Below are 15,950 nucleotides of genomic sequence, written 5' to 3' on the forward strand. Positions count from 1 at the left end.
AACAGTTTATGTCCAGATCTTTTTTAAACTTAGTAAAGAAATGTTTCACTGGATAAAATTTGTGAAGAATTCTGAAAGAAATTTCTCTGATTTTATTGGTGATGAAATACTTTTGTGGCAGGGTCCAAACCTTTTCCCACTGAATTCTACATCCAAAGCTGTTCCAGTATGAGATAACATACGGTTTTGTGGCAATCTCATTTTGAAACAGAGAACGGATACTTTGATTATTACTGCTAGCTGAAAAACATACCTTTCCACACCACAAGTCTGTTAATTTGGGATTTCTTGCTGGTTCATGTTAGCGTCTGCACTGTAATCCCTAGCGAGTTGACTGAACTTAAAAATTATTGTGTAACAGATTACGCAACAGTTAAGTTATATTATTAAAACTTTTAAGTTAACATTTATTAAAATTCATATTGTCAGTTGGCTTACATTTGTATTATTTCATATAAAAAATATTAAGATTCCTCAACTTATAAAAGAGAGATTATTTACTTAAAGTTTTTAATATTTTCCAACTAAAAAACGCTTTAACTAACTATATTTTTATATTACTCAACTCATAAAATATGTAAAATTCACTCAAATGCTTTATAAATTCTTTAACTCAGTAAATGTGTAGCATTGAAAATATTTAAAATTCTTCAGCTTAAAATTTATTCTAAACAGAGATATTGATACTGCCCCACTACATTTTAAAGGCTAACATTGATAAAAACCAACAAACGTGAAGGCCACACAATAGTGATTGCTTAATACACTTTTTTTAATTGCTCTTTAAAAAAAAAGCACAAATATCAAGAGGATGAAGAAACAATCAGTGAAATAAAAACTGCATTATAAGAGTGCCACACAACATATTGACAAAAAGAGTTGGTTTTGTATTGTACGGCAGAAAAAGCAAATGATCACAACAAAACACATTAGTTACATAACACTTAAACCAACAAATAGTCCATTCTGGAAGATTCACTCAACGAAACATTCTTCAGCGTCAATAAATGTCCTTTAAGTGGTTTGCTGTCCTCAAGGCTCAAGACAGCATTCTGAATAAATATGAAGGCAAGTTCAAGTTTTTTGGGGTGCTGTAGGTCCAGAGCATAGATGTCCCCGAAGAGTTAGAAGAGATTAGTCAGCCAGATGTGTGGGACCACTGACGGCAGCATCAGGAGCATCACCACGACAACTGAGAAGATACCCACAGCAGTGTCTGTGAGGTCTGGTATTCTGGAAAATACAAAACAAAAAACACAGATGAGTTCAGACCCTCAAAGATATTCATCACACTAATGTCCAAAACTGACATTCCTGCCATCTGTCAATGGGAATCTTTTCATGCTAACATTCTGTTAGCTTTTAATCAACTGGCTATGATGTTTTAAGGACCAACTCCAATTAAAATTGTGTTTTTAAAAAGTTCTTTAGCATTTTTCTGAAGGAGGACATTTATAAAATAATTTAAGACTAAAGCTTCATTTTTCTTTATTCAAATAATGATGGATCAGGAGCAGAAAAAGGTAAACGAAAAGGTTCCCACTCCTTCCAATCAGGAGTCCCTAATGTTCGCCTTTCATCTTCCGTCTCATTTTTAAAACCATTTAAAAATATCACTCAGTTTACAAACTACAAACAATTGCCCTATTTATTATGTCACTCAATAAAATCTCAATCAATATTAAAGGATTAGTGAAAACCATTGACAGGGAGTCATGTACACTTACTGTACAGGTCTTGAAGAAGTTTTGAGGCATCTTCATGCAGATAAACAGGAAGTGCAAGGAGGACAAGTGCCCGTCTCATGTTCACGTCACGCTGGTCCTAAAAGAATAAAAAGAAATATCCATTACCTTTGAAGCAAATGCAGAGCAAACACTTCCAATATTTATTTAAGGAACTTTAAGAAATAATAAAATGATACCTTTTCTAGATGTCTATTTCTAGTAAGAGGACAATACAGTGTTCATGGCATGATCCACTTCAGGTCAAAGACCCAAAGTCATTTTTAAGGCAAGTTACACCTTGGCTTCTTACAGCTGTTTACAAATGATTTGTTATCCGTTTTTGAATTATGCACATTAGAAATTCACCTGGAGGTCATAAATCCTAACCAAGCTGGCCAGTTCCTGTCTGTTTTGGTGGACTTAGTCTCAGAAAAGGGCAGCTTTAAGTTACACAAACATGTAAAAACTGCACAATTTCCTCTGACTGCATCTACTCTACATAAATCCATTTTAGATCTTGACAGATGAGTTTTCATGGTTTCAAATGATGGAATGGTGCTAATGCAACATCATTTGATTATTGTAATATACTGTCATAAAGACATGACAATATTCCAAAGTGTCTCCACATACATGGCAGTGGAAACACTTTGGAATATTTGCTATGTAGTACTGCAGTATTATATGTAGTACTGCATAGTGCCAAAGTAACAGAACACAACTTGCACCTCCATTCCATTGTGCCACCTTCAGCCTGCAATCTAAATATGTTTAGTTAAATTGTAAATAATTTCAACTCTATTTAGACCTTTGGCTAGTTAAAATGTGCATAAATGTTTCCATGCTGCCGTATAAATCTAATAATGGTAATAGTTCAGGATGAATGCATTAAATAAGTATAAAACTCACCCACTGACACCTATTTTCTGGTGAAATGGTGACTTTCTGGTGAACTTTCTGAAGTTCAGTATCTGAAAAAGTCCAAAAGAGATTTTTCAATGTTAAAAAATGTTTCAATTATATTCTGATCAAAAAACATTTATTGCACTACACAACCTATTGCATTTTTTGTTTTTTTTAAATAGCTTTAGACAAATAACTGAGACAAGTTACCTGGCTGGCCTTGGCGTCTACCTGGAGGTGAAACACTGAACACTCTGTAGTTCGGTACCTGAACACAACACGAGCACGTTGATTAATTTATTTTTACAAAAACCTTTTTTATAACGGAGATCAGTGATTTATAAAAGCTTAAAGCTGCATTCAAAACCCAATGCTTCCATGTAGCAACCAGGCTTAAAACTGTTGGCGGTAGCTCCTCCCACACAACCGTTAGAGGCTTTGAGTGACATTTTTGGACAAATGTCCAGCAGCAAACTTTAGCCACAGACAGAGGCCTCCAACGCGAATTTGACACGCGGATCACGTTTAGTGTGATTGCAGCATAACAGATCATTTCTACCTCTGAAAAAAAAAAACCTCATCACTGTCGTAACTTACGGGCAGAAATGCATTTTGGGTTTGGCTCGCCATACGTCTGCTATGACAAACTAATCATGTATACATTTCCACATTAATCTCTAAAACAATCATAACACACATATGTTTAAACAACAGTAAACCACATTTACGGTAGTATAAGAGCATTTTTAAAGCATTCATTCAAAATAAACCATGAACGATACTTACCAAATTAAATCAGGGCTGAAGACAAGACGGCACCATCAGCGATGAGGCGGATGGAAAAAAAAACCGAGGTTGGGGCGTCTTGAAGCGGGACGAAATCGCAACGCTTTGCAGAAAAATAAAATGCTCGACTTTCAATTTCAAACGTCGCATACTCGCATTCGGCAAATCCAACATGGCCACCTGAGCTAACGTAGAGAAAACGAAAGACCCTCCCACCAGTACGTGATGACGTTATGACGCTACTTCAGGGATCTTAAAATTTTTGAGTGCCAGATACAAATAAGCTTTAAAATATTTAGCACTGTTAAGTTAAATTTGAAAAAATCTTGATAGAGCTTAATACTTTATAGTTGAATCAACTACAAAATGACATTTAAGTTGTGTAACCTTAATAGTTATGAGTCAGTACAAGTGATAGGGTTTAGAGTGTGTTCAAAATGGGAGGTGGCGGCCTCTCGTCCAATCAGAGCACGAGAAATCATCTGCCTTCCGTTTCATTCAAAGTGCCTTCCTTTTCATGCAAAGTCACTTCCGTTTCATGCATACTCCTCTCTCACACACACATATAAACTCTTCCTCACACGTACATATATACTTGTCTTTCACATACATACATTCTTTTTTAAGAGTGACAATGAGAGTGAGAATGTATGTATGTGTAAAGTAATATATATGCATGCGAGAGAGAGAATATATGGATGTGCAAGTGAGAATATATGTATGCGAAAGAGAGTATATATAACTGTGAGAGCAAGAATGTATGAATGTGAGAGAGAGAATATATGGATGCGTAAGAGAATATATGTATGCGAAAGAGAGTATATATGACTGTGAGAGCAAGAATGTATGAATGTGAATGGTTCAGAATAAATAATGTCTTATACGGCCCCTCATAGTTTTGCTCTTCTTGCACCCAGTAATTTGCTCCTCCAGTCCATTTTCTTTGTATCGTTGCTCCATCTTGTGGCTGCTTCTGCTACTGCAGCTCTATGTTCTTTTTATTTTTATTTTTATTTTTTTATTGAAGCAAATACTTTCATTTATACATAACATATCCTTTTATTCCATAAAGGTGAATTGTGCAGAGAGAAATTATCTTTGAAAATTGAAGGTCAAAAAAGAAAAACTTGTTTATGATAATCAGATAAGTTCACAGGCATTTTATCAACATCATGTCACAACGTAAAATAAAATAAATTCCTCTTTTTTTTTTTTTTTTTTTTTGAAAAACAGCCCTGGGAACAGTTAACCAGAGAGAATTTTGATTTGAAACAAGTGAATTTAACCATCTAAGTTTAAGAACCCCATTCATAAAGGAAAAATCTGTAGCATTTAAACCGCCTTCCTCAATCTTTTTTTATCGCGTCACCTCTTCTAATATATTGACATTTATTTTTTCAGATTAAATTGAAATTAATGGTGTTTATGTGTTTGGTGATTTTATCAGAAATCTCCAGTGTAAGGGCCGGTTATATGAGCCTGGACAAGCTTTCTGTCTTTGATAAGAGAACTCTTCCAAACTCAGTTAAATCCCCCTGTAGCCAGGAGTTCAGAATTGTTTGAACTTTATCTACATTTTTACTACATTTTACTTTATCCAGATTTGTTCTCACTCGAGTTTCTCTGTCTTTGGAAATAACAACACCCAAATATCTGACTTGTTTTTCACTGAAATGTTAGTAGTTTTATTCTAAGCTGTACTCCCTGAAAACTCCCTGAAACTCTGGATATCATCCAAGCTTTTTAGAATGGAAAAGATAAAATGACTTTCATGCAAATATTTTTATGGGAGGGACAGTTGACCATACAAGAAGAGTATATAAACTATAGAACGATCTGTGCAAACACTCAGAGAAGGTCTCTACAGTAGCACAATGGCTTTGTGGAAGCTGGTTTCCTTTCTGGTTCTTGTTGGTCTTCTCCCTACAGGTAGGTAAAAACAGGATGGTTTTCCACACCATTTGGAGTTAAACAAGGAGATGTTCTTTCACCGACTCTTTTTTCTATTTATGTCAACGATTTAGCTCAAGAAATTAAGAAAACTAACTTGGGTATTGATATCAATAATTGGAACTTGAGCATATTACTTTATGCTGATGATATTATTTTGATAGCGGATTAGGAAATAAAATTACAAGGAATGTTAAATACAATGAATGACTGGTGTAACAAATGGAGACTCACTATCAATAGTGACAAAACACAAATCGTTCATTTTAGAAAGCCTTTAGTACCTCAAAGTAATTTTCTGTTTTATTTTGGTAAAACTACTCTTATGTATACTGATACCTATAAATATCTTGGTTTTGTTTTTCATAAAAATATGATGTTCTCAGAAGGGAAGCAGCGGTTATCAGATTCTGCTGGGAGGGCACTTGGTGCAGTGATAAATAAGATGAAGGTCTGTCCGGAGTTGAGTCTTGACACGTTTAGTAAATTGTACGATGCCATGGTGGGGTCTGTGTTATTTTATTCTGCAGGAGTCTGGGGTTATGAAGACGCTCCTGAGTGTGATAAGGTTCAATACAGGGCAATGAGATATTTTCTGGGTGTACACAGGTTCACCACTAAAGCCGCCGTAGAGGGGGACATGGGGTGGGAACCTTGTGTGATCAAACAAAGAGCAGAAGTTCTCAGATTATGGAACCGGCTGGTGACTTTACCTGTAGAGAGAATTGCACGTAAAATATTTGATTGGGATAGAGCTCATATGTATCCCTGGTGTAATGATGTATTTAACATTCTGTCCTCTGTGAACTTACAATCATTATTTTTCAATTGTTTGAAATGTAAGATAGATAATGTTAAGGAAACTTTAGTTGGTTATTATGAAAAAGACTGGAAAATGAAATTGCTTCAAAAACCAAAATTACGAACTTATTTGCAAATTAAAGACACATTTTCTGCTGAACCATATGTTATATATAACTTAAAAAGAGGACAAAGATCCTTATGTGCTCAACTGAGAGCAGGAGTGCTCCCCCTACAGGTGGAAGTAGGGCGCTTTAAAGGCATTCCTGAGGAGGAAAGACTCTGTGAGGTCTGTGAGCTGTGAGTGGTGGAAGATGAATTTCATTTTTTGTTTTATTGTCCTTTGTATGAGAAACAGAGACTTTGTATGTATGACGTTATAGAAAAGAAATGTCCTGATTTGTTTTGGTTATCTGAAGACAAAATTTTACGTTGGCTTTTTGAAAATGAAATCTTTTGTTTGGCAAATTTTGTGTCAAAAGCATGGACAATAAGAATGGACTCTATGTATTCTGTTAGACTCTGAGTAGGGGGGTTATTGGTTATGGGATTCTTTTTGTGATGGGGATGTATCTTTATGTATTGTGTATTTTGTTTTGTTTTTTAGTGTCATATAAGCCCGTGTGGGCTGGGCACATTAGTGCATGACACTTAAATAAATAAATCAATCAAAAAAAAGGTACGACTATTTTTTATCTTCTCTTTAACTTTATTCAGGGAAAGACACTAAAAGCAATTGTTTTCTGAAAATTGTTAAGTGGCATTCTTCAGAGGGCTGCACTGTGGAGTAGTGGTTAGCCCTCACAAATCACAGCTAAAAGGCTCTGGTTAAAATCCCAGCCCGGTGTTGAGTTTGTATGTTCTCTCTGTTCATGTGTGGGTTTTCTCCATCTTCCTCCCACAGAGAACAGGCTTCATATGTTAAAAGATGACTCTAAATCACCTTTTCAGTCAGAGCAGTTATGAACAGTCTTAACATCGTTAGCTGGAATGTGCGTGGACTTGGCTCTGAGCCAAAGAGACTGAAAGTGTTAAATCACCTGGATGGTCTAAAAGCAGATATAGCTCTACTGCAGGAGACCCATTTATCAGATTCTTTGAATCACCTTATGTGCTGCTTACAATTTCCAGTTATATACTCTGCCAGTTACAACTCCAAACAAAGAGGAGTTGCTGTTTTAATTAATAAAAATCTTAATTTTACTCATAAGGATACAGTTACTGACCCAGAAGGCAGATTTGTAATCATTAATATATCCATTCAGAATAAGGACTATTGTATAGTGAGTATTTATGGTCCTAATGTTGACGACTCTTCCTTCTTTCACAGATTCTTCACCTCACTCTCAGTTCACTCTGACTCCACAATCATTATAGGAGGAGACTTCAACCTTGTTTTGGACCCTGAACTTGACAGACTCAGCACAGCAGCAAACCAGCGTACATGGCGGTCTGCAAGTATTCTAAAGCAGTACATGAATGATCTGGGTCTCTGCGACGCGTGGCGCTCATGTCACCCAAGCACTAAAGGGTTCACCTTTTTTTCTCCAGTTCACTATTCACACTCCCGTTTAGACTATTTATTAATCAGTAACTCTCTTTTAAAAAATATTCAAAGCTCCAATATCCATCCAATTATTATCAGTGATCATGCACCAGTCTCTGTAAACATTTCTAGGGAAAAATCCACACCCTCTGGTACAACCTGGAGGTTTAATACGTCTCTGTTAAAGGACCAGGAATTTCTTGAATTCTTTAAAAAAGAGTGGGCAACCTTCTTAGACTTCAACAATACTCCAGACATCCCACCGTGCGTTCTTTGGGAAGCAGCAAAGGCAGTCATGAGAGGGAAAATCATTTCTTATTCAACGCACAAAAAACGCAAAGAGAAAGCAGATTTATTAGAATTAGAAAATAAAATCAAAACCCTGGAGACTGCTTATGCTGCTTCTGCACAGGAACACATTCTGGGAGATCTGAAAAATTTAAAGCTGCAGTTAAATGACATCATTAATAAACAAACACAATTTCAAATACAAAGGCTACGACTTGAAAGATTTGAAAACTCTAATAAATCTGGCAAATTTCTGGCTAATCAGCTTAAAATTAACAGAGAAAAATCATCAATCACCTCTATTATGGACCAAACAGGAAATGTCACCCATGACCCGGTCAAAATTAATAACGAATTTGAAAACTTTTATAAAAACCTGTACACACCGCAGATCAATCCGTCAGAGCAAAGTATTGACTCATTTCTTAATAATGTAAACCTACCCAGGCTAAATGAGGATCAAATCACAAACTTAGATTCTCCGCTCTCGCCGTCTGAACTTCATGAAGCTCTGTTACTTATGCCCAATGGTAAAGCACCAGGGCCTGATGGCTTTCCTGCTGAGTTTTATAAAGAATTCTGGGAACAACTGGCACCAACATTTTATAAAACTGTCACATCTATTAATGAGAGCCAATCAATGCCACCTAACATGAACTCAGCCAACATAATTCTTCTTCTAAAACCAGACAAAGATCCCACTAGTCCTTCAAGCTATCGCCCCATTTCTTTAATCAATGCAGATGTAAAAATTATCTGCAAAGCACTAGCACAGAGAATAGAAAAAATCACTCCTCACATAATTCACTTCGACCAGACTGGATTCATCAAAGGCAGACACTCGGATGATAATGTGCGTAGACTAGTTAATATAATAGACTTTGCCACCATTAAAAAACAGGAAATGACGGTACTATCGCTGGATGCTGAAAAAGCCTTTGACAGAGTTAATTGGAAGTTCCTTATTGCTGCCCTCCATAAGTTTGGTTTTGGAGAAGCATTCATCAATTGGATCAAAATATTATATCACAACCCCAATGCATCAGTTAGAACTAATAAACAGACTTCAAACAGGTTTTTTCTTGGAAGAGGAACCAGACAGGGCTGCCCACTCTCTCCTTCTCTTTTTGCTATATTCATTGAGCCTTTAGCTGCAGCAATAAGACAGAATGAGAGCATTATAGGAATAAAAACCAAACACAGCCATCATAAAATTAGTCTTTATGCGGATGACATATTACTGTTTTTAAGGAATTTACATTCTGTAAATGAAACAGCAATGATCATAAATGAATTCTCCTCCATATCAGACTATTCCATTAATTGGAATAAGTCTGTTTTATTACCACTCAACAGGAATATGGAACAAAGACTCACAATTCCAGTTAAAACAGGAAATATCAAATATCTGGGTATCTACTTTTCCCCCAAACTATCAGAACTGGTGCAGCTAAACCACACCCCATTACTGAAAAGCATACAGGACGATCTAACACGCTGGACCAACCTGCCTCTGTCCCTTATGGGCAAGGTAGCCACGGTTAAAATGAAAATCTTACCCAAAGTTAATTATCTCTTCTCAATGATTCCCACACAACCGCCATTAAAATGGTTCAAAACATTAGACTCATCCATATCAAGCTTTCTATGGAACAACAAACCTGCAAGAATTAGTCTAAAAACTTTAAAATCTGCAAAAAGCTGTGGAGGATTAGAACTACCTAATTTCCACAAATACTTTCTTGCAAATAGATTACAATATATCTTAAAATGGTTAAAAAATAATCCAGAAACCAACTCATGGTTAGACTTGGAACAGGTGTTATGTGGAAAGATCAACCTGTCACAGCTACCATTTATTAGCCAAACAGTTAAAAAACAAGATTGTTTCAAAAGCATTAATATAAATGCCACCTTAACAGCCTGGTGGGAATTTCTCAAAATATCAAAATCATCAATTCAACCGTGCAAAATGACACCCATCTGGAACAACCCGGACATCCTTATTAACAAAAAAATGATTCACTTCCCAGCTTGGCAAGCAGGGGGCATAAAACAACTAGAGCACGTAATTATTGATAGAAGATTCATAACCCCCCAGGAACTTCAAGACAAACATGGAATAAATAACTTCTTGGAATATCAGCAACTTAAATCAAGTATTACTAAAAAGTATAAAATTAAAGACGACGATTTAAAGCTACCAGATGTAGTTACCACTCTGATTAATTTTTCAATGAATAGAACTCTCTCCAAAATATACAAACTTTTATGTAATTTAGATAACAATATTGCCCTTCCAACAAAAAAATGGGATGCAGATTTGAGCATCAGCACAGATGAAAGCTTCTGGTCAGAACTTTGTCTAAACACCTTTAAACTGACAAAAAGTCCAAATCTGCAGCTAATCCATCTCAAAACTCTTCACAGAATTTACTACACTGGACAGAGGATGTTCAAGATGGGTCTCAGTAACTCAGACATTTGCGAGCACTGTGATAATAATCTACCCGACAGCTACATGCACGCACTGTGGTTCTGCACTCCTGTCAGGGCTCTCTGGCAGCAGGTATGTGCCGATTTATCAGTCTGGCTTAAGGTTTCAATCACTGCCTCACCGTCACTTTGTGTGCTTGGTGACATGAGTGCCATCGATATAGAAGAAGGATTAGCATCTATCATTTTCATAACTCTTTGTATTGCCAAAAAAACTATTTTAATAAATTGGAAAAACAAGAAAAATATAAACATAAGTCAACACAGAAATCTGCTGTTTGATCATATCAGCTTGGAAAAAATGTCAGCCCAAAGCTCAAGTAACTTTGAAAGAATTCAGTCTCTCTGGTCTCCTGTGGTTGACTCCATGACTTAGGGGGTGGAGGGCTTGGTCGTCGCTGCTCCTTGCCCTTCTGCCGTGGTTTGGGGTGGGGGTCGGGGCTTCCGGTGCCTGGCGGGGGCGGTGGGGGGCTCCGTTGGTCGGGGGGTCGGGTCCGGTGCCTGGGTGGGGCGGGCTGGGGCGCTGCGTGGTCCTCTGGGCTTGGGTGTGGGGGTGCGTGGTGGGGGGGTGGGGTGGTGGTCTGGCTTGGCTTGGGGGGGTGGTCCCTTTGCCTGTGCTGGGGGGGGTTGGCGGGGGGCCCTGCTCGGGTGGGGGGGCCCAGCGGCGCCGGATGGGCTGCCCATCTGCACCTGGGGCTGGGATCGGCCCTTCCCTGGCTCTGGGACGGGACGGGACAACCCTCTCGGGGCCCCCGGTCGCTCTGGGTGTCACCCGCTTCGGCTGCGGGGTCTGGGGTGGGGTGGGGTGGGGGGCTTGTCGGCCCTGTCCTGTGGGGGGGCGTTCTGGGGGGGAGGGGGGGCCCATTATTAGTACGGGTCGGGGGGGCTAGCGGGTCGGGGTCTCCGCTGAGGCAATCAGTGGTTGCCTCGGCCGGTTGGCCTCCTCGGTCCCGTAGAGGCCTGACCAGAGCTCTTCTAGGGCCGGCGTCTGGGGGTGGGGGCCTGGGCTTGCTCCGGGGGGGGGCGACGCTTTCTGGCTCCTCTCTCTCTGTGTGGGGTGGGTGGTGCCGGGCCTGGGGTGTCGGCGCCTCCGGGGGTGGGCCCCTGGGCTGGGTGGCCCTGGCCCCTTTGCTGGGGGTGGGCTGGGGGACGGCTGTTTGACCACCGGGGGACAGTCTACCAGCTGTCCCCAACTTACCCCCTTCCTTATATAACCTCATATTAGGGTGAGGGGGTGGGGGGTTTAGCCTGCGATGCGCCTTGGGGGGGGGCTACTTGGGAGTGGCCCCCCTCCTATGGTTGCCGTATGGAGTGGGCCCCCCCTCTTTCGGTTTTATTTGCACCTTAGACACGTAGGGTCCTTGGTAGGGGGGGTGCTTGGACATCACTGCCAGCAAGCAGCAGATGTCCTCCTGGCACCCTACCCGCCAATTTTAACCGCACCTTAGACATTTAGGGCCCCTTGGTGTGGAGGGTGAGGGGACATCACTGTGAGTAATCAGGAGATGTCCCCTTAGTGCCCTACTCGCCAATTTTAACTGCACCCCCCTTAGTACACACACCCCTCCCCCTTCAATATATACATTCAAACATAAACACACACACATGCACACAAACACCCTCTCAAACACCCATACACGCACACACATTTTACAAGGAAGGTGGGACCTGGGTCCATCTGTCCCCTACCCCGTCCCTGGTGGGGGGTGCGGGCCCCTTGGCGATGGCGGCCGTGTCCCTTGGGTGCCGGCTCCCTGGGCCCGGCGGTGCTCTCTCCGCACGGTGGGGGGGTTCATATTACACCTGAGCCGGGGGTGTTCGTGTCCCTGGGGGGTGGGTCCTGGTCCTTGCCCCTGGGCGCTGGGCCCCGCCAAACTTCCAACATGGCCGAGCCTGGTCGGGCCATATTTATAACATCCCTTATGGGCCGCCCTTTTTTCCCCGGGGTTCCCCCCTCCTGGGCGGGGGCGGCGGGCCCCTGCCTTGCTCCTACCTGGACCAACCGTGGGCCGGGTGGGTGGCTGCCTGGAGTGCGGAGCGGGTCTCCCTTGGGGGGTCCTGGCTCGTACCTGGGGTCGGGGCGGGGGGATGCCCGGAACTCCTGGGTGGTGGTGGGGTGCTCGTCTGGGGCTGTGGGCGTCCCTCTCCGGTGGGGCCCTGCGTTGGGCTCTTCCGGCGCGGCGGGGGGCTGCTTTCCTGGCTGGGCTGGGGCGGCGCTCTCTTTCCCTCTGCGCCTCCCTGCTCTCTGGCTCTGGGGGCCTCGCGGCGGTCCTGCTGGCCCTGGCCTGGGTGGCGGTCTTGGTCGCCCGGGGGGCGGTTGTTCCCTGCCTGTTCCCGTGTGGCGCTGGGGGAATTCCGGCTGCCGCTGCTGCTGCGGCGGGGGTATGGGTGTGGGGGTGGCTGGGCGCTCCTCCTCCTTCTTTTCACATTCCACCATCCATTTTAGAAGAACATAAACACTCACCTGAGCACAGGTGTTAGCTCACCTTTGCACTAATAGTTTGCATGATTGAATGAATGAAAGATTTCACACTAGTTGGTTTAAAGGCATAAGTATGCGTTCGTGAACACTATCTGTTTTGTGTGCATGTTGACATGTGGACATTTCTGCGGCTAGCAGGTGTGTTGATAATATTTGAGTGTGTGTGAACAGGCCCCGCCCTTTTTGTACTACATTTGAACCGTACCGTAACGATAAACAACCAGTAAACCTGCCTGCTCTATGCTGCTTCATGGTCTTACCCCCCTTCCCCTCCTATTATCACCCTCCTACCCCCCCCTCTCTCTAACGTCCCTCTCTCTTGTTCCCCTCTTTCCTTTTCCGTCCGGTCCAACACCAAAGATTTTCAAACATGATTGAAATTAATAAAGTTTGGCCTCAATTACAAAAGGGGTTTATTCAGACATACCTTTGGTTTGTCTGAAGATGAATAACCCCTCTTGTTAGAATAAAATATGTCCAACACAAGAGGCCCTCAGCTCTCATCTGTTTGCCTAGCTGTTGGACAGGACAAGTTAAAAAAAAAAAAAAAAAAAAAAAAAAAGATGACTCTAAATTTCCTCCAGATGTGAGTGTGATTGTGTTGCACTACAACAGACCAGCAACTTGTGCAAAATGTACCCCACCTTCATCCAACAGTGGCTGGGATAGGCTCCAGCAACCCAGTGACCCCAAATGAAATTAAGCGGGTTTGGAAAAAAATTGGATAACAACTTTAATTGGCTTTATGTTGATGAATGTTCATAGAAATGCATTAATGGGTACAGAGTACTGATACTAATCCTGGTCATTGTCAATTTTAAAAACATTAACTATAAATGTCCCTGTTTATTGTGGATTATTATGGGATAAATGTTCTTTCAACCCTTGTGCTATCCCAGGCACTTTAACATTGGGAGTGGGGTCATCTAGACCCCACTAGACAGTGCGCTGAACTTTTTTCTTCAATGATTTGTGATCTTCACTGGTGTCCATGGATTACATGAAATCTTTCCACCTTTATCCACCTTTGTCATGGTAGGGAGAACACGTCAATGTAAGGGTGGGGTCATGTAAGATAGCACAAGGGTTTAACTTACCACATAATTGTCCAATAAATAACTGGTAGATAACCAAAGTACATAAATTTGTTTTTATTTTTCTCTTAGGTCAACTTAATTTTAAAGAATACAAATGTACTAAATTAAACTAAATTAAACTATTTTAATTTAGATATTTTATTTTGTAAACTACTTTTCTCATGGATTGCCTCATATTTTTGTGTTTCAGTGTTGCTCCCCTCAATTCAAAAATTGTTGGGGGGGCAGATGCTGTGCCAGGAAGTTGGCCTTGGCAGGCCAGTCTGCAGTTTTTCGGAAAGCATTTTTGTGGTGGCTCCCTGATCAACAAGGAATGGGTGCTGACTGCGGCTCACTGTGTTGCTGGGTGAGAAAATGAAAAGCTGCTCATTGTAGTGAATAGTCAGGACTCGGATTTCACCCTGATTTGTGAAAGAAAGCAAATATCTGATTTGACGTAAGAAGGAAATCTCTGACATTCCTTAAACTCCTTAAACAGTCAACAAAATTTTAGATAAGAAATATTGCAAAATGCAAATATATGTTCAGGTAAATGATTTATTTTCTGATTGCAGAACAAGCACAAAGAAATTGTTGGTTTCTCTTGGCCGTCAGAATTTGGAAGGAAAGAACCCAAATGAGGTGTCCAGGCGCGTAGCCGCTATAATAGTTCACCCGGACTTTGATCTGCATGATCTGTGCTGGACGTTTGGACGGGGGCAAAGACTCGTGTCAGGTATGCTGCTTATTTTAAAAGTCTCTTTAAAGATAAGAGTTAAATTATTTATATATTTATTTATTTATTTTGCCCCAGGGAGACTCGGGTGGTCCCATGTTGACTAAGCAGGGTTCTGTTTGGATCCAATCTGGAATCGTCAGTTTTGGTATTGGCTGTGCTCGGCCCAATCTACCAGGAGTGTATTCTAGGGTTTTCCGTTACCAGACTTGGATCAAATCTCACATAAGCTCTCATGAGCCAGGCTTTGTCCAGTTCCCCTCCATGGAACCGGATCCAGACAGCAATTACACCTGTCCTGGCCTGCCAACTGCCACAGCTTTGCCTGTTACCAGTCCTACAAGCAGGTCAAACCTTGGTAATTACAAAACCAATTCATCTATGCATCCACTTGTTCACTGATTGATAAAAACCTGCCCATCTGGTGTGCACAAAAAGCCCACTTGGGCAGAGACAATCATTTCATTGTGTTATCTTCCAAAGACATTGTTATTTTTCATGATATAGACCCTTTAGGATCAAATGTTTGAGCTGCTTCACTGTCATCTATCTAACATGTTTTACATCAACAGAAGGGGTAAAGACAGTCCATTGATGTGGAATTATGGGAGAAGTCCTCGCAGAAGATTCCAACTTTCCCAACATAATTTACTATGTAATAATCTTTTAATTATGAATTATGAATGAAAAAAAATGTTGGAGCAATTATCATTACTGAGAAAGAGGGTCTAAGGTCAAAGATGCCCAGTTTAGCTTAGTCTGTAGGGTTTAGTTTAGCAATCAGCTATTGTATTTTGTGAATGATTTGATGTTTTTGTACATTTACCGGTCTGAAGCCGTTGAGATGATTGTGTTGTGATATTGGGCTATATAAATAAAATTGAATTGCATTGAATTAAATTGAATCAGAAAATTGATTAAGGTAAACATGACTGTCTATTTTTCTTGTACTGGGGCTCCATCCAAGAGCTGGGACCACTGGTTTCTTTGGTAATACTCTAAGACGTCATAGTTTAAAACCTTGGATGGCACAGAAGGTTGCCCTGCTTAAACCAGAACATGTCCAGGCCCGTCTAAAGTTTGCCAGTGACCATTTGTATGATCCAGAGGAGTCATGGGAGAAAGTCATGCGCTCAGATGAGACCAAAATAAAACTTTT

The 15,950-nt window shown here is 40.9% G+C and overlaps 2 long non-coding RNA genes across 2 annotated transcripts; one reads left to right on the top strand and one right to left on the bottom strand.

The window, feature by feature from the left end:
- Positions 1 to 814: 814 nt before the first annotated feature.
- On the bottom strand, positions 815 to 4,100 carry LOC144987804 (uncharacterized). Its single transcript, XR_013651469.1, has 3 exons — positions 2,841 to 4,100; positions 1,728 to 2,698; positions 815 to 1,233 (listed from the first exon to the last, which is right to left on the bottom strand). It is a non-coding gene; the product is annotated as an uncharacterized LOC144987804 (long non-coding RNA).
- A 10,577-nt stretch (positions 4,101 to 14,677) lies between these two features.
- On the top strand, positions 14,678 to 15,689 carry LOC144987839 (uncharacterized). The gene is made up of 3 exons (XR_013651512.1): positions 14,678 to 14,791; positions 14,870 to 15,149; positions 15,364 to 15,689. It is a non-coding gene; the product is annotated as an uncharacterized LOC144987839 (long non-coding RNA).
- The last annotated feature ends 261 nt before the right edge of the window (positions 15,690 to 15,950 follow it).

This window comes from Oryzias latipes, chromosome 19, assembly GCF_053564925.1.
Source record: "Oryzias latipes strain Hd-rR chromosome 19, Olatipes_Hd-rR_3.1".
Taxonomy (NCBI): Eukaryota; Metazoa; Chordata; class Actinopteri; order Beloniformes; family Adrianichthyidae; genus Oryzias; species Oryzias latipes.